General features: G+C 46.4%; 1 protein-coding gene across 1 annotated transcript in view; it reads right to left on the bottom strand.

Annotated features, from left to right (window-relative positions):
• TSPAN9 (tetraspanin 9) overlaps positions 1-14,914 on the bottom strand; it is a 193,603-nt gene extending 178,689 nt beyond the window's left edge. The window contains exon 1 of the mRNA XM_029597375.1: positions 14,814-14,914. The gene's annotated coding sequence lies outside the window, so the exon portion shown is untranslated. The remainder of the gene's footprint in view (positions 1-14,813) is intronic.
• Positions 14,915-18,561: the final 3,647 nt, after the last annotated feature.

Below are 18,561 nucleotides of genomic sequence, written 5' to 3' on the forward strand. Positions count from 1 at the left end.
TCCCTCATGAGAGGCTTCTACGAAAACTAAAAAGTCATGGGATAGGAGGCGATGTCCTTTCGTGGATTACAAACTGGTTAAAAGACAGGAAACAGAGAGTAGGATTAAATGGTCAATATTCTCAGTGGAAAAGGGTAAACAGTGGAGTGCCTCAGGGATCTGTATTGGGACCGGTGCTTTTCAATATATATATAAATGATCTGGAAAGGAATACGACGAGTGAGGTTATCAAATTTGCGGATGATACAAAATTATTCAGAGTAGTTAAATCACAGGCAGACTGTGATACATTACAGGAGGACCTTGCAAGACTGGAAAATTGGGCATCCAAATGGCAGATGAAATTTAATGTGGACAAGTGCAAGGTGATGCACATAGGGAAAAATAACCCTTGCTGTAGTTACACGATGTTAGGTTCCATGTTAGGAGCTACCACCCAGGAAAAAGATCTAGGCATCATAGTGGATATTACTTTAAAATCTTCGGCTCAGTGTGCTGCAGCAGTCAAAAAAGCAAATAGAATGTTAGGAATTATTAGGAAGGGAATGGTTAATAGAACGGAAAATGTCAAAATGCCTCTGTATCGCTCCATGGTGAGACCACACCTTGAATACTGTGTACAATTCTGGTCGCCGCAACTCAAAAAAGATATAGTTGCGATGGAGAAGGTACAGAGAAGGGCAACCAAAGTGATAAAGGGGATGGAACAGCTTCCCTATGAGGAAAGGCTGAAGAGGTTAGGGCTGTTCAGCTTGGAGAAGAGACGGCTGAGGGGGGATATGATAGAGGTCTTTAAGATCATGAGAGGTCTTGAACGAGTAGATGTGACTCGGTTATTTACACTTTCGAATAATAGAAGGACTAGGGGGCATTCCATGAAGTTAGCAAGTAACACATTTAAGACTAATCGGAGAAAATTCTTTTTCACTCAATGCACAATAAAGCTCTGGAATTTGTTGCCAGAGGATGTGGTTAGTGCAGTTAGTGTAGCTGGGTTCAAAAAAGGTTTGGATAAGTTCTTGGAGGAGAAGTCCATTAATGGCTATTAATCAATTATACTTAGGGAATAGCCACTGCTATTAATTGCATCAGTAGCATGGGTTCTTCTTAGTGTTTGGGTAATTGCCAGGTTCTTGTGGCCTGGTTTTTGGCCTCTGTTGGAAACAGGATGCTGGGCTTGATGGACCCTTGGTCTGTCCCAGCATGGCAATTTCTTATGTTCTTATGTTCTTAACATATTATTATGCAGGTAGATAAAGAAAGGTGTTACTGTTTCTGGCAGGAAGTCACAGTCGGGCACTAGATCTGCTTTATGGACTCTGCAGGTGTGCGAGACCTGGCCTGGCCACTGCTGGAGACAGGATCTGAGCTGGATGCACCTTGGTCTGACCCAGCATTGCATTTCTGAAGTTCCTTGGGCCTGATATTTAAAATGCATTCAGCGCTGTTCAGCTGGATAAGCGGGACTTATCTTCCTAAGTAGCAGCCACTGAATAAGCACACATGTTCAGCCACCGCCTCTTAGCCATATAAGAAGTGGCATAAAGTGGGTGGATGGGGCAGACAGAGTGAGCCATACAACGTATGCGGCTAATCGCCGATATCAGGACTTAGGCACATAAGCTGTACTGTCCAGAGCAGGTATACAGCTGAGCGCTCACTTACACGTTTGCACTGTACCCTAGCCAGAAAAGTTCCAACAGGCTAAGTTACTGAACTGGCCAGCTGTGAATATTGACCACCCTATGTCTTACCGTGGATAAGAGAGAGGAAACAGAGTAGGATTTGAAGGTCAGCTTTCCTAATGGCAAGAAGTAAATAATGGAAGTGCCTTCAGGTGCTTAACATATTCATTAATGATCTGGAAAAGCAAACAACGCGTGAAGTGATGAAATTTGCAGATGAGACAAATATTAAAAGTGGCTAAAGCTCAAAACACTGATAAAGTGCAGAAAAACCTTGCTGGACCTGAGAATTGGGCATCCAAATAGCAGGTGAAATTTAATGTGGAGAAGTGCAACGTGAAAGATACGGGATTATTTTCTCCTCTCTGGGTACACAATGCTGGCTTCCATACTAAGAGTCACCACGCAGGAAGAGGATCGTGGGGTCATTGTGGACATTAAATTGAAATCTTCAGCTTAGGGCACAGCGCTGGTCAAAAAAGCAAATATAATGTTAGGAATAATTTGGAAAAGAACAGAGAACAAACTGAATCTCTTAATGCCTTTGATTAGATGTATGGTATGATGGCCCCTGGAGTATTACGGGCAGTTCTGGTCGCCCCATCTCAAACACATAGAAAAGGTGCAGATAATTGAGGTGGAACGGCTCCTTATGAAAGACTAAACAGGGTACAGTCGTTCAGCTTGGGTAAGAGACGACAGAGGAGACAAGATAGAGATTTGCATAATCAAGAGTTGGCTGGAATAAGTTGGTAGGGAATGGTTATGTAGCTTTCCAGATAGTAGAAGGCCTAGGGGACAGTCAGTGAAGATAACAGGGAGCAGATTTAAAACAAAGTAGAGCAGGTTTGGAATTTGAAGTGGGGAGGATGTGGTCAAGGTGTCCAGCACAGCTGAGCTTTGAATAGGGTTTGCACAAGCTCCTGGAAGAAGAGGCTATAGGCGATTATTATCCAGGTGGAGAAAGCCACTGCTTTGCCCTGTGGCAAACAAGAAATGGAAGTGCCAGGACTTCCTTGAGATTGGATAAGGATGCTGGCCTCGAGGGTCCCTTGGTCTGACCCAGCTTGGTACTACTTACGTTCTTGGATCTGTTGTGGGTCTGTAAGTGGTTCTAAGATAGGAAAGGGACAGAAGGACTCAATGGGTGTTTTCCCAGTATAGAATGGTGAATGAATAGTAGCACCCTTGGGAGATGTGTGGGGACCAGTGATATTTAACTTATTCATAAATGATCTGGAAAAGGGAGCAATGAGTGAAATGATGAAAATTTGCAGATGACACAATTGTTAAAACAAGCAGAAAATGTGAGAAATTGCAGGAGGACCATGCAAGACTGGGGATCTAGGCTTCTAAATAGCAGAAGAAATTTAATGTGGAAAAGGGAAAATAACACACATAAGGAAAACAATCCTAACTATGTATAGACGCAGTGCTGGATTCCAGATTAGACGTCACCACTCGGAATCATTGTGGACAACAGTCTGACATCATTGGCTCGGTGCAGTGGCCAAAAAACAGAGGCACCTGCACCTTCAGTACTGTGTGCAGTGCAGGTTGCCCCATCTCCAAAACAATCTAGGAGAAGTACAAAGGTCAAAGAAGGGTAACAAAAACGGTAAAGGGGATGGAAGGTTTCATTCATGAGGAAAGCTAAAACGTTCCGGCTCCTGGGCTTAGAGGAGGGTACGACAGAGATGCATCGAATCATGAGTAGGAAATGACGGTTATCAGTACTAGGACTACAGGACATGCCAGTCTAACCAGCAGACTGAAATCAGATATTGGTTTGTTTTCTGTTAATAAACAACTAAGCTCTGGAATTTGTTTCTGGAGGATGTGGTCAAGGCCACTACGGTTTGGAGGAGAGGTCCATAAATAACCAGATAGACCTGGGTGTCCTAATGCTATCCTTCTGGCAGCAAGCAATGGAGAACCGACTTTCCTGTGAGGAACAATGAGATTGCTCATTGTTAAAGACAGGACACTGGGCTCAAGGACCATCGGTCAGTTCTAGCACAGTATCACATGATCTTATGATGTGCCTTTTTTGGGTAAAATTATTGAAGAATAAGTCAAACACTGAGGGATAGATTTTATAACATGATTTAAAATCCAGGATCAGCACGCACAAGGGGCTACAGAATTGTGCACCTTGCACGCGCCGAGCTGCGCTGCCTTCCTCCGTTCCCTCCCCCCTAGCCTGACCTTCCCACCCCTTCCCCTACCCTTTCCCCCCCAGCCCTACTCTAACGTCCCAAAAATGTTTTATCCTATCTTTTGTGAGCGCCGGCACGTGATCCCTCAACACAGCGGCAATGACCACTGTGTTGCAGGCCTCTGGCCCTGCCCATGCCCCTCCCCTCACCGCCCCGCCCCCTTTGTAAAGCCCCGGGACTTACACGCATCCCAGGGCTTTACGTGCGCCACTGGGACTTTTTAAAATAGGCCTGGCGCGCGTAACCATTTGAAATTCCAGCCCTAAGGCTAACCAGCTGTATTAAATGTATCTAAACTGCCAATGTAATAAGGAGTGACTCAATCACTTATAATATGTATCACAATTAATAAACGTGGAGACAAATTACACTGTTTCAAAAAACAAGAAAATTATTAAAACATTTCTAGAGGCATCAAACATAGAGCTTCACCACATTAATTTTGCATGAAATACTCCATCCCATGTCATCATTTGCCACAGTCTGTTCCAATATCCCCATACAGTCCCCAATATCTCCATACAGTCCCCAATATCCCCATACAGTTCCCAATATCTCCATACAGTCCCCAATATCCCCATACAGTTCCCAATATCCCCATACAGTCCCCAATATCCTCATACAGTCCCCAATATCCCCATACAGTTCCCAATATCTCCATACAGTCCCCAATATCCCCATACAGTTCCCAATATCTCCATACAGTCCCCAATATCCCCATACAGTTCCCAATATCTCCATACAGTTCCCAATATCTCCATACAGTTCCCAATATCCCCATACAGTTCTTTTTACTCCCCTCTGTTCCTCTTTTTTCTCTCTCCCAGTTATTCTACCCCTGGTTTTTTGTAACTGCTTCCCCCTTGCACTAGTTTACTTCTACTGTTCGATGCACCCCTTGTTTCTATATAAACCGGCATGATGTGACCTGTTCATGAATGCCGGTATATAAAAAACCTAAATAAATAAATAAATAAATAAATAAATAAATAAATAAAATATGTTTTTCTCAAAGTAAATGGTACCCAAATAGTGATCAAAATGTCAAGACCAACTTCTAAAGGATTTTTTAGATGATGCCAGCACTTACTTATCCAATGAGGGTGGTCTGGTTTAGCTGTTGTACAATTACAAAACGGCACGTCATTAGTGATCATGTGGTATCTGCTTTCATCATAATTTCATCACAAGCAAGGAACGCGGTTTTTTGATTGTAAGGTATCCCGTCCCAGTGATTTATTGCTGGCAAAGATTCATAAAAATCTTACTAAGCCCCCTGACCGTCCTATTATTTCTTTAAATGGATCAGTGTTGGAGTCTTTATCCATCTTGTTGGACAAATGTTTGAATTCCTTTGTTTCCTGTGCACCATCTTCTGTAAGAGATTCTCTAGTCTCATAATAACAGATCTCCACAATCCTGACGCTCTACCATCTTATTAGTCACTGCAGATAATTCTTCACTGTATACCAATTTACCTCAGGCCGGTGCATTAATATCATTCATGAAACTTTGGAATCACAGGTGACTCCATGGATACCTACTGATTTTTTTTAATGTGATTGATATATTTAGCATTGACGAGAAATTATTTTCTTTTTCAAGATAAATTTTTCTTACAAGTAAAAGTAACCGCAATGGGGGCTACAATGGCCCCCGTCATCGCTAATCTGTATGTTGCCAATTTCGAAGTGTTTTCTATCTGAACATCCTTTTCAGCAATTCATCTATTTATGTCCAGGTACACTGATGATGTGCTTTTGTTATGGAGAGGTTTGGTGGAATCACTCAGAAAATTTTTCATCTGGCTCAATAACTGTGATTTGAATTTGAAATTTTCAAATCATGTAGATTCCCATAAGGTGTCTTTTTTGCATATTAAATATCAATTTCATTGATGATCAGTTTTCTTTTTCCATCTTCAGGAAGCCTACAGACCACAATATGTTACTGCATTTTGCGAGCTGTCATCCACATCTACTTAAATCTAATTTACTGATGGGCCAATTTTTCGGCTTCGCAGACCTTGTTCTATTACATCTGAATGTAAAGTCCAGACTCAAGTGATGGTGACCAGTTCTTGGGTCATGGTTACCCTGTGCCTTGTTTAAAGAAAGTATACAAATGCAGGCTTTTTGTAAATGTGATTTACTTTTGCTATTTAAGAAGAAGGAACCACTTGAGAGATTGCTAGTTCCATTCGGCACATTATTTTGCAATGTTGGCCAGTTCTTACAATTCATTCTGTATTTAATACTCCATCGATTTTTGCATACGAGCATGCCAAACATTTACAAGACCTTTTGGTCCGCTCTTATGTGACCGTAGAAGACATTTGACACAGATGGATTGTGGTTTCAATAGGTGTGACAAAATGTGTATTACTTGCCGTCAAGCAGTTACAGGTTCTTCATTGATTTTACCCAATAGAGCGTTCATCACACTTCATCATATCTTTAATTGTAATTCTAAGGGAGTTATATTTTTCGACCAATGCCCCTGCTCACTCCTTCATATAGGGAAGACGGTTCAGACCTTCCAGCAAAGGATGATTGAACATTGAAATTGTGTCAATACACAACGATTTGAAGTGTCAATTGTTGAACATTGCATTTATTTTCAGCATTCAAGTGACTCACATGGAGTATTTTAGACACCATATTACCATCGATTTGAAGGGGAAACTTAGATTTACATCTTTTGCATCTTGAACAAAAATGGATTTTCAGATTAAAAACAGTGGTTTCACATGGATTAAATCAAAATGTAGATTGGACTGTATTTTAGTGACTTCTATTATTTAGGGTATTTGTAGAACCATTTATATGTTTTTTTTAAATCTCCATTTTCAAACATTTGATTGGTTGTCTGTCATGTGATTGTCTCTGCCACTTTGATGCTTTTTGTTGAAAAATTAGCATTTATTCATTCATCCTTTGTCAGTCTTCACTGCACGTCTCCTGAAGAAGATTCTTCAAAACATCAATGTGGGACTTGCCATTTTGTTTAACTTTTACAACAGCTAAGTCAGACCATTCATTGAATAAGTTAAGTGTCGTCGTGACTGACAATGTTGGCATCTTCTAAAAAAATCCTTTTTAAGTTGATCTTGACATTTCAGGCACTATGAGGGCACCATTTACTTTGAAAAAAACATATTGAAAAAGACTGTGGAACATTTTGACATAGGGTGGATTAGTTCACACAAAAATTAATGTGGTGAAGCTCCACGTTTGATGCCTCTTAATTTTTTTAAAATAATTTTATTGGTTTTTTAAAACACTAGTGTAATTTGTTTCCATGTTTATTGGTTGTCATATTTATCTAAAACATTAAAGTACATAAATAGTGAAAGAGGGTTATATCTTGCCAACTGATAAATTTATTCATATTTTATTTTCCAACTTTGACTACAAGCATCAAGATAGATTACAATAAAATAATTATACATAAGTAAAAGAAACATTACAAAAAAACTAATGAAACAATGAAATAAAAATTCAAAATATAAAAAAATAAAATAAAATCAGCATCAGTAGTCGAACACTATAACACCATCCTCTTTCACAATATATTCCTACTAACACCACCAATATGTCCCCTTATATTGTGTTTCCACAATGTATTCCGACTGACACATACCTCCCCCTACAACATATCCACACCAACACCTGCCACTTCCACAACACGTATCCTCATGCACACCATCTACTGCCTCCCTCTACAATGTTCTCCCACTAATACCCCAACACCTTCAATCCAGTGCATCCACACCAACACTCCCAACATCTCCTCCACAACATGTATCTCTGGGCACACCGTTCAATACCTCCCACTATAATGTTCTCCCACTAATACCTCAGCAACTCCCATCCAGTGTATCTACATCAATACTCCCAACATCTGCTCCACAACATGTACCCCCATGCACACCCTCCAACTCCTCCTCCTACAATGTTCTTCGAGTAATACCCCAACTCTTCCCATCCAGTGTCTCCATACCAACACTCCCAACATCTCCTTCACAACATGAACCCCCACGCAACCCTGCAACATCTCTCCCCACAATGCTCTCCTACTAATACCCCAACTTCTCCCATCCAGTGTATCCACACCAGCACGCCCATTATCTCCTCCACAATTCGTAGCCCATGCACACCCTCCACCTCCCCCTACAATGTTCTTCAACTATTATCACAACCCCTTCCATCCATTACATCCACACCAACATTCCCAACATCTCTTCCACAAACGTACCCCCATGCACACACTCCAACACCTCCCCTCACAATGTTCTTCCACTAATACCCCAATATCTTTCATCCAGTGTATCCACACCAACACTCCCAACATCACCCCTACAACATGTATTTTATTTACAGTGTTTATATACTGCCTATACCAAGGATCTAATCAGTGAACATAAAAACATATATAATAAATTAACAAATATAAACCAGTGACTAATAAATCAGGAAACTGCAAAACAACTGTCCGAAAACAGGATTCTTATATATCCGCCTGCTTAAATAAAAATGTTTCCAAAAGTTATTTGAATGTTTTTCCGCAATCCATCTGTCACATTCTAGGAGTGAATTCCAGAACATGAGAGCTTTTCTTCCCTTTCTTTCCTTTTTCCCACACCTTCGGCACCTCCCATTCATGATGTACACCAACTAATACCCCCAGCTCCTCCCCAACAATGTACTCTCACCAACACCTTCAACACCTCATCTCCCACTGTTACCCCCATTCTCACGGTCAACACTGCTTCCACACAATGAATGTGATCCTGTACCCCGCAGGCTATCAATAAATGCCCCATCCCACAATGTTCCCCACTAACCCAACACTTCCCAAATACTTTTGAATCCACACCATAGCACATTAACACCTCAAAACCTCCCTTCCACAATGCATTTCTACTAAAACCCGATTCCTCCCCTCATAATATACTTGCACCAACACCCTCAATACTGCCTCCCCTACATCTACCTCCATCTGCTCCTTCAACTCTGCCTCTTCAAACTGTACTCCTTCTAACACCCCAACAGCTTCCCCAATAATGTACCCCACTAGCACCCAACATTTCTCAAAATATATGCCCACAAATACCCCAGCATCTGCTTTCCACACTGTACACTAACAGTCCATCCACAAACACCTCCCCCAACAGTGTATCCTCAATAACACCCAACTCTTCTCAAAATATATCCCCACAAATACCCCAGCATCTGCTTTCCACACTGTACACTAACAGTCCATCCACAAACACCTCCCCCAACAGTGTATCCTCAATAACACCCAACTCTTCTCAAAATATATCCCCACAAATACCCCAGCATCTGCTTTCCACACTGTACACTAACAGTCCATCCACAAACACCTCCCCCAACAGTGTACCCTCAATAACACCCAACTCTTCTCAAAATATATCCCCACAAATACCCCAGCATCTGCTTTCCACACTGTACACTAACAGTCCATCCACAAACACCTCCCCCAATAATGTACCCTCAATAACACCCAACTCTTCTCAAAATATATCCCCACAAATACCCCAGCATCTGCTTTCCACACTGTACACTAACAGCCCATCCACAAACACCTCCCCCAACAATGGTACCCTCAATAACACCCAACTCTTCTCAAAATATATCCCCACAAATACCCCAGCATCTGCTTTCCACACTGTACACTAACACTCCATCCACAAACACCTCCCCCAACAGTGTATCCTCAATAACACCCAACTCTTCTCAAAATATATCCCCACAAATACCCCAGCATCTGCTTTCCACACTGTACACTAACAGCCCATCCACAAACACCTCCCCCAACAGTGTATCCTCAATAACACCCAACTCTTCTCAAAATATATCCCCACAAATACCCCAGCATCTGCTTTCCACACTGTACACTAACAGTCCATCCACAAACACCTCCCCCAACAGTGTATCCTCAATAACACCCAACTCTTCTCAAAATATATCCCCACAAATACCCCAGCATCTGCTTTCCACACTGTACACTAACAGCCCATCCACAAACACCTCCCCCAACAGTGTATCCTCAATAACACCCAACTCTTCTCAAAATATATCCCCACAAATACCCCAGCATCTGCTTTCCACACTGTACACTAACACTGCATCCACAAACACCTCCCCCAACAGTGTATCCTCAATAACACCCAACTCTTCTCAAAATATATGTCCATAAATACCCCAGCATCTGCTTTCCACACTGTACACTAACAGTCCATCCACAAACACCTCCCCCACAGTGTATCCTCAATAACACCCAACTCTTCTCAAAATATTACCCCAGCATCTGCTTTCCACACTGTACACTAACAGTCCATCCACAAACACCTCCCCCAACAGTGTATCCTCAATAACACCCAACTCTTCTCAAAATATATCCCCACAAATACCCCAGCATCTGCTTTCCACACTGTACACTAACAGTCCATCCACAAACACCTCCCCCAACAGTGTATCCTCAATAACACCCAACTCTTCTCAAAATATATCCCCACAAATACCCCAGCATCTGCTTTCCACACTGTACACTAACAGTCCATCCACAAACACCTCCCCCAACAGTGTACCCTCAATAACACCCAACTCTTCTCAAATATATCCCCCACAAATACCCCAGCATCTGCTTTCCACACTGTACACTAACAGTCCATCCACAAACACCTCCCCCAATAATGTACCCTCAATAACACCCAACTCTTCTCAAAATATATCCCCACAAATACCCCAGCATCTGCTTTCCACACTGTACACTAACAGCCCATCCACAAACACCTCCCCCAACAATGTACCCTCAATAACACCCAACTCTTCTCAAAATATATCCCCACAAATACCCCAGCATCTGCTTTCCACACTGTACACTAACAGTCCATCCACAAACACCTCCCCCAACAGTGTATCCTCAATAACACCCAACTCTTCTCAAAATATATCCCCACAATACCCCAGCATCTGCTTTCCACACTGTACACTAACAGCCCATCCACAAACACCTCCCCCAACAGTGTATCCTCAATAACACCCAACTCTTCTCAAAATATATCCCCACAAATACCCCAGCATCTGCTTTCCACACTGTACACTAACAGTCCATCCACAAACACCTCCCCCAACAGTGTACCCTCAATAACACCCAACTCTTCTCAAAATATATCCCCACAAATACCCCAGCATCTGCTTTCCACACTGTACACTAACAGCCCATCCACAAACACCTCCCCCAACAGTGTATCCTCAATAACACCCAACTCTTCTCAAAATATATCCCCACAAATACCCCAGCATCTGCTTTCCACACTGTACACTAACACTGCATCCACAAACACCTCCCCCAACAGTGTATCCTCAATAACACCCAACTCTTCTCAAAATATATGTCCATAAATACCCCAGCATCTGCTTTCCACACTGTACACTAACAGTCCATCCACAAACACCTCCCCCAACAGTGTATCCTCAATAACACCCAACTCTTCTCAAAATATATCCCCACAAATACCCCAGCATCTGCTTTCCACACTGTACACTAACAGTCCATCCACAAACACCTCCCCCAACAGTGTATCCTCAATAACACCCAACTCTTCTCAAAATATATCCCCACAAATACCCCAGCATCTGCTTTCCACACTGTACACTAACAGCCCATCCACAAACACCTCCCCCAACAGTGTATCCTCAATAACACCCAACTCTTCTCAAAATATATCCCCACAAATACCCCAGCATCTGCTTTCCACACTGTACACTAACAGTCCATCCACAAACACCTCCCCCAACAGTGTATCCTCAATAACACCCAACTCTTCTCAAATATATCCCCACAAATACCCCAGCATCTGCTTTCCACACTGTACACTAACAGTCCATCCTCAAACACCTCCCCCAACAGTGTATCCTCAATAACACCCAACTCTTCTCAAAATATATCCCCACAAATACCCCAGCATCTGCTTTCCACACTGTACACTAACAGTCCATCCACAAACACCTCCCCCAACAGTGTACCCTCAATAACACCCAACTCTTCTCAAAATATATCCCCACAAATACCCCAGCATCTGCTTTCCACACTGTACACTAACAGTCCATCCTCAAACACCTCCCCCAACAGTGTACCCTCAATAACACCCAACTCTTCTCAAAATATATCCCCACAAATACCCCAGCATCTGCTTTCCACACTGTACACTAACACTGCATCCACAAACACCTCCCCCAACAGTGTATCCTCAATAACACCCAACTCTTCTCAAAATATATCCCCACAAATACCCCAGCATCTGCTTTCCACACTGTACACTAACAGCCCATCCACAAACACCTCCCCCAACAGTGTATCCTCAATAACACCCAACTCTTCTCAAAATATATCCCCACAAATACCCAGCATCTGCTTTCCACACTGTACACTAACAGCCCATCCACAAACACCTCCCCCAACAGTGTATCCTCAATAACACCCAACTCTTCTCAAATATATCCCCACAAATACCCCAGCATCTGCTTTCCACACTGTACACTAACAGTCCATCCTCAAACACCTCCCCCAACAGTGTATCCTCAATAACACCCAACTCTTCTCAAAATATATCCCCACAAATACCCCAGCATCTGCTTTCCACACTGTACACTAACAGTCCATCCACAAACACCTCCCCCAACAGTGTACCCTCAATAACACCCAACTCTTCTCAAAATATATCCCACAAATACCCCAGCATCTGCTTTCCACACTGTACACTAACAGTCCATCCTCAAACACCTCCCCAACAGTGTACCCTCAATAACACCCAACTCTTCTCAAAATATATCCCCACAAATACCCCAGCATCTGCTTTCCACACTGTACACTAACACTGCATCCACAAACACCTCCCCCAACAGTGTATCCTCAATAACACCCAACTCTTCTCAAAATATATCCCCACAAATACCCCAGCATCTGCTTTCCACACTGTACACTAACAGCCCATCCACAAACACCTCCCCCAACAGTGTATCCTCAATAACACCCAACTCTTCTCAAAATATATCCCCACAAATACCCCAGCATCTGCTTTTCCACACTGTACACTAACAGCCCATCCACAAACACCCTCCCCCAACAGTGTATCCTCAATAACACCCAACTCTTCTCAAAATATATCCCCACAAATACCCCAGCATCTGCTTTCCACACTGTACACTAACAGCCCATCCACAAACACCTCCCCCAACAGTGTATCCTCAATAACACACAACTCTTCTCAAAATATATCCCCACAAATACCCCAGCATCTGCTTTCCACACTGTACACTAACAGTCCATCCTCAAACACCTCCCCCAACAGTGTATCCTCAATAACACCCAACTCTTCTCAAAATATATCCCCACAAATACCCCAGCATCTGCTTTCCACACTGTACACTAACAGTCCATCCACAAACACCCTCCCCCAACAGTGTACCCTCAATAACACCCAACTTTCTCAAAATATATCCCCACAAATACCCCAGCATCTGCTTTCCACACTGTACACTAACAGTCCATCCTCAAACAACCTCCCCCAACAGTGTACCCTCAATAACACCCAACTCTTCTCAAATATATCCCCACAAATACCCCAGCATCTGCTTTCCACACTGTACACTAACACTGCATCCACAAACACCTCCCCCAACAGTGTATCCTCAATAACACCCAACTCTTCTCAAAATATATCCCCACAAATACCCCAGCATCTGCTTTCCACACTGTACACTAACACTGCATCCACAAACACCTCCCCCAACAGTGTATCCTCAATAACACCCAACTCTTCTCAAAATATATCCCCACAAATACCCCAGCATCTGCTTTCCACACTGTACACTAACAGTCCATCCTCAAACACCTCCCCCAACAGTGTACCCTCAATAACACCCAACTCTTCTCAAAATATATCCCCACAAATACCCCAGCATCTGCTTTCCACACTGTACACTAACACTGCATCCACAAACACCTCCCCCAACAGTGTATCCTCAATAACACCCAACTCTTCTCAAAATATATCCCCACAAATACCCCAGCATCTGCTTTCCACACTGTACACTAACAGTCCATCCACAAACACCTCCCCCAACAGTGTATCCTCAATAACACCCAACTCTTCTCAAAATATATCCCCACAAATACCCCAGCATCTGCTTTCCACACTGTACACTAACACTGCATCCACAAACACCTCCCCCAACAGTGTATCCTCAATAACACCCAACTCTTCTCAAAATATATCCCCACAAATACCCCAGCATCTGCTTTCCACACTGCACACTAACACTGCATCCACAAACACCTCCCCCAACAGTGTATCCTCAATAACACCCAACTCTTCTCAAAATATATCCCCACAAATACCCCAGCATCTGCTTTCCACACTGTACACTAACAGCCCATCCACAAACACCTCCCCCAACAGTGTATCCTCAATAACACCCAACTCTTCTCAAAATATATCCCCACAAATACCCCAGCATCTGCTTTCCACACTGCACACTAACACTGCATCCTCAAACACCTCCCCCAACAGTGTACTCACGCCAATACTTCTTATTCTCCCCTAAAGAAGAGCTACCCCCTGCCAGATGTGCATACCTCTGCTTTACAGCCCCTCGCCATAAAACTCATTGACTGTGAAGACTCAGTAAGGAGGTGGAGACCTATGGCTGTGTGAGAAGTGGAAAGCAGGAGCTCTCGGCTCAGGATTCAGCCTTATTACTCTGGATCTCTGCTCTTGCAGCACTTTCACAGTGTTTAATGTAAAAACTACGCCGAAACTTCTGGAGAAAGACAAGAAAAGATGGAGGCAATGTAATGCTGAGAAGTGCTGAGGTCTTACCGTGCGAGGGAAAGAGGCTGAAAGAGGCCCTGGAAAGGAGTGGGGGCAGCGAGGGAAGGATGTGCAGCTCGGAAAGGGGGGTGGAGAGAAGGCAGGGCTCGTCCATGGAGGGAGGAGAGAGGCCTGGGCTTACCCAGCCCCGGAGAAGGAGGGGAGAGGGCAGGGCTCGTCCTGGGCCTCTGGAGCCCTGGACTCTGGGAAGTACCAAGATATGCGAGAGGCGCCTCTCTCAGAGAAAAGCGGAATACCGGGGGAGCAGCCGAATGGGAGGCGCCCGGCTCTCTGCCTCCCCTGCCTCCCTGTGTTTGGGCTTCGGAGAGGAATTCGTCCAGCAGAAAATCACCTTATAGAAGTTGTTTTGTGGATTGAAGTGAACTAAGAAGGCAGCCGCACTGCTTTCTTTAGCCGGACAGTTTGTCCGTGTTTTTGCCGGAGCGCTGCTCAAGGAGGGAGATTTGGGGTCACTCGTTTTCTGGCACCGCTTCCGGACCACAGGGCATCGGAATGCAGGGGCAGAAAGCTTCCTGAATCTGAACCTGCGAGCGGAATAAAACCCGCAGGAGGGTAATAGGGAGGGAGGAGAGAGCTGGGTCTGCAGGGAACCGGGACTGTAACAGGGAGGGAGGGAGGAGAGGTCTGGGTCTGCAGGGAACCGGGAGTGTAACAGGGAGGGAGGGGGGAGAGGGCTGGGTCTGCAGGGAACCGGGAGTGTAACAGGGAGGGAGGGGGGAGAGGGCTGGGTCTGCAGGGAACCGGGAGTATAACAGGGAGGGAGGGCTGGGTCTGCAGGGAACCGGGAGTGTAACAGGGAGGGAGGGAGGGAGGGGGGAGAGGGCTGGGTCTGCAGGGAACCGGGAGTGTAACAGGGAGGGAGGGCTGGGTCTGCAGGGAACCGGGAGTGTAACAGCGAGGGAGGGAGGAGAGGGCTGGGTCTGCAGGGAACCGGGAGTGTAACAGCGAGGGAGGAGAGGGCTGGGTCTGCAGGGAACCGAGAGTGTAACAGGGAGGGAGGGCTGGGTCTGTAACCGGGAGTGTAACAGGGAGGGGGGAGAGGGCTGGGTCTGCAGGGAACCGGGAGTGTAACAGAGAGGGAGGGAGGAGAGGGCTGGGTCTGCAGGGAACCGGGAGTGTAACAGGGAGGGAGGGGGGAGAGGGCTGGGTCTGCAGGGAACCGGGAGTGTAACAGGGAGGGAGGAGAGGGCCGGGTCTGCAGGGAACCGGGAGTGTAACAGGGAGGGAGGGAGGAGAGGGCTGGGTCTGCAGGGAACCGGGAGTGTAACAGGGAGGGAGGGAGGAGAGGGCTGGGTCTGCAGGGAACCGGGAGTGTAACAGGGAGGGAGGGAGGAGAGGGCTGGGTCTGCAGGGAACCGGGAGTGTAACAGAGAGAGAGAGGGAGGAGAGGGCTGGGTCCGCAGGGAACCGGGAGTGTAACAGGGAGGGAGGGAGGAGAGGGCTGGGTCCGCAGGGAACCGGGAGTGTAACAGGGAGGGAGGGGGGGAGAGGGCTGGGTCTGCAGGGAACCGGGAGTGTAACAGGGAGGGAGGGAGGGAGGGAGGGAGGGGGGAGAGGGCTGGGTCTGCAGGGAACCGGGAGTGTGGGAGAGAGGGAGGGAGGAGAGGGCTGGGTCTGCAGGGAACCGGGAGTGTAACAGGGAGGGAGGGGGGAGAGGGGCTGGGTCTGCAGGGAACCGGGAGTGTAACAGGGAGGGAGGGGGGAGAGGGCTGGGTCTGCAGGGAACCGGGAGTGTAACAGGGAGGGAGGAGGGAGGGGTCTGCAGGGAACCGGGAGTGTAACAGGAAGGGAGGGAGGAAGGAGAGGGCTGGGTCTGTAACCGGGAGTGTAACAGGGAGGGAGGAGAGGGCTGGGTCTGCAGGGAACCGGGAGTGTAACAGAGAGGGAGGGAGGAGAGGGCTGGGTCTGTAACCGGGAGTGTAACAGAGAGGGGAGGGAGGGAGGAGAGGGCTGGGTCTGTAACCGGGAGTGTAACAGGGAGGGAGGGAGGAGAGGGCTGGGTCTGTAACCGGGAGTGTAACAGAGAGGGAGGGAGGAGAGGGCCGGGTCTGCAGGGAACCGGGAGTGTAATAGAGAGGGAGGGAGGGAGGAGAGGGCTGGGTCTGTAACCGGGAGTGTAACAGGGAGGGAGGAGAGGGCTGGGTCTGCAGGGAACCGGGAGTGTAACAGAGAGGGAGGGAGGAGAGGGCTGGGTCTGCAGAGAACCGGGAGTGTAACAGAGAGGGAGGGAGGAGAGGGCTGGGTCTGCAGAGAACCGGGAGTGTAACAGAGAGGGAGGGAGGAGAGGGCTGGGTCTGTAACCGGGAGTGTAACAGGGAGGGGGAGAGGCAGGAGGGAGGGAGGAGAGGGCTGGGTCTGTAACCGGGAGTGTAACAGGGAGGGGGAGAGGCAGGAGGGAGGGAGGAGAGGGCTGGGTCTGTAACCGGGAGTGTAACAGCGAGGGAGGGAGGAGAGGGCTGGGTCTGTAACCGGGAGTGTAACAGCGAGGGAGGCAGCCCCGAGCAGAGGACTGGGAAAGCAGGGGCTGTTTAGTGCTGAATGGTGGAGAGGGGAAGCTGAGGAGCAGATGTGGATGATGTGGCTCCAGGAGAGGAGGAAGACGGGGAAGGGGAGGGAGGGCTGGAGATCTCGGGATTGCGCAAGAGAGGGGAAGGAAGCAGAGGGACGGGTGCGGATGTTTGGATTCTGCAGGGGGAGGGGAGGGAAGTGGATTTTAGAATTGTGCAGGACTGGGGGAGGGAAGCAGAGGGAGGGATTGTGCAGGAGAAGGGAAGGGAAGCAGAGAGAGAGGAAGGAGAGAGAGAGAGAGAGATGCATTTTGGAAGGGAAGCAGGAGCTGGTATGTGGATTTCAGAAATCTGAAGGAGAGGGGAAGGGAAGTGGAAGGAGAGATGCAGATTCCAGAGGTGGCCAATCCCAGTCATCGAAAGCCAAATACAGTCCTGGTTTTCAGGCTATCCACAATGAATATGCATGAGATGGATTTGCATGCCCTGCCTACATTGTATGTAAATCTATCTCATAGAAACACAGAAATGACGGCAGAAGAAGGCCAGACGGCCCATCCAGTCTGCCCAGCAAGTTTCGCACATTTTTTTTCTCTCACATACTTAATTGTTTCTCTTGGCTCTTAGTAACCTTTGGTTCTATTTCCCTTCCACCCCCACCATTAATGTAGAGAGCAGTGTTGGACCTGCCTCCAAGTGAAATAGCTTAATTAGTTAGGGGTAGTAACCGCCGCAATAAGCAATAGAGATGTGAATCGGAACCGGAATCTGAACGGTATCTGTTCCGATCCAAATCTTAAACTTTTTATCGCCCAGCCCGATTTGAGTTCTGATTATCAGCTGCGCCCGATCCGATAATCAAAAAACCCTCCCCCACCTTCCCGAACCCCCAAAAAAGGTTTTTAAATTACCTGGTGGTCCAGCGGGAGCGCGGGGAGCGATCTCCCGCTCTCAGGCCATCGGCTGCGTTAATAAAAATGGCGCCGATGGCCCTTTGCCCTTACCATGTGACAGGGCAAAGGTAGCGCCGGCGCCATTTTGAATATTGGCAATTCGGCCTGAGTGCAGGAGGTCGCTCCCGGACCCCCGCTGGACTTTTGGCAAGTCTTGTGGGGGTCAGGAGGCCCCCCCCCCCAAGCTGGCCAAAAGTCCCTGGGGGTCCAGCGGGGGTCCAGGAGCGACCTCCTGCACTCAGGCCGAATTGCCAATATTCAAAATGGCGCCGGCGC

Source organism: Rhinatrema bivittatum, chromosome 4 (genome assembly GCF_901001135.1).
Source record: "Rhinatrema bivittatum chromosome 4, aRhiBiv1.1, whole genome shotgun sequence".
NCBI classification, from domain to species: domain Eukaryota; kingdom Metazoa; phylum Chordata; class Amphibia; order Gymnophiona; family Rhinatrematidae; genus Rhinatrema; species Rhinatrema bivittatum.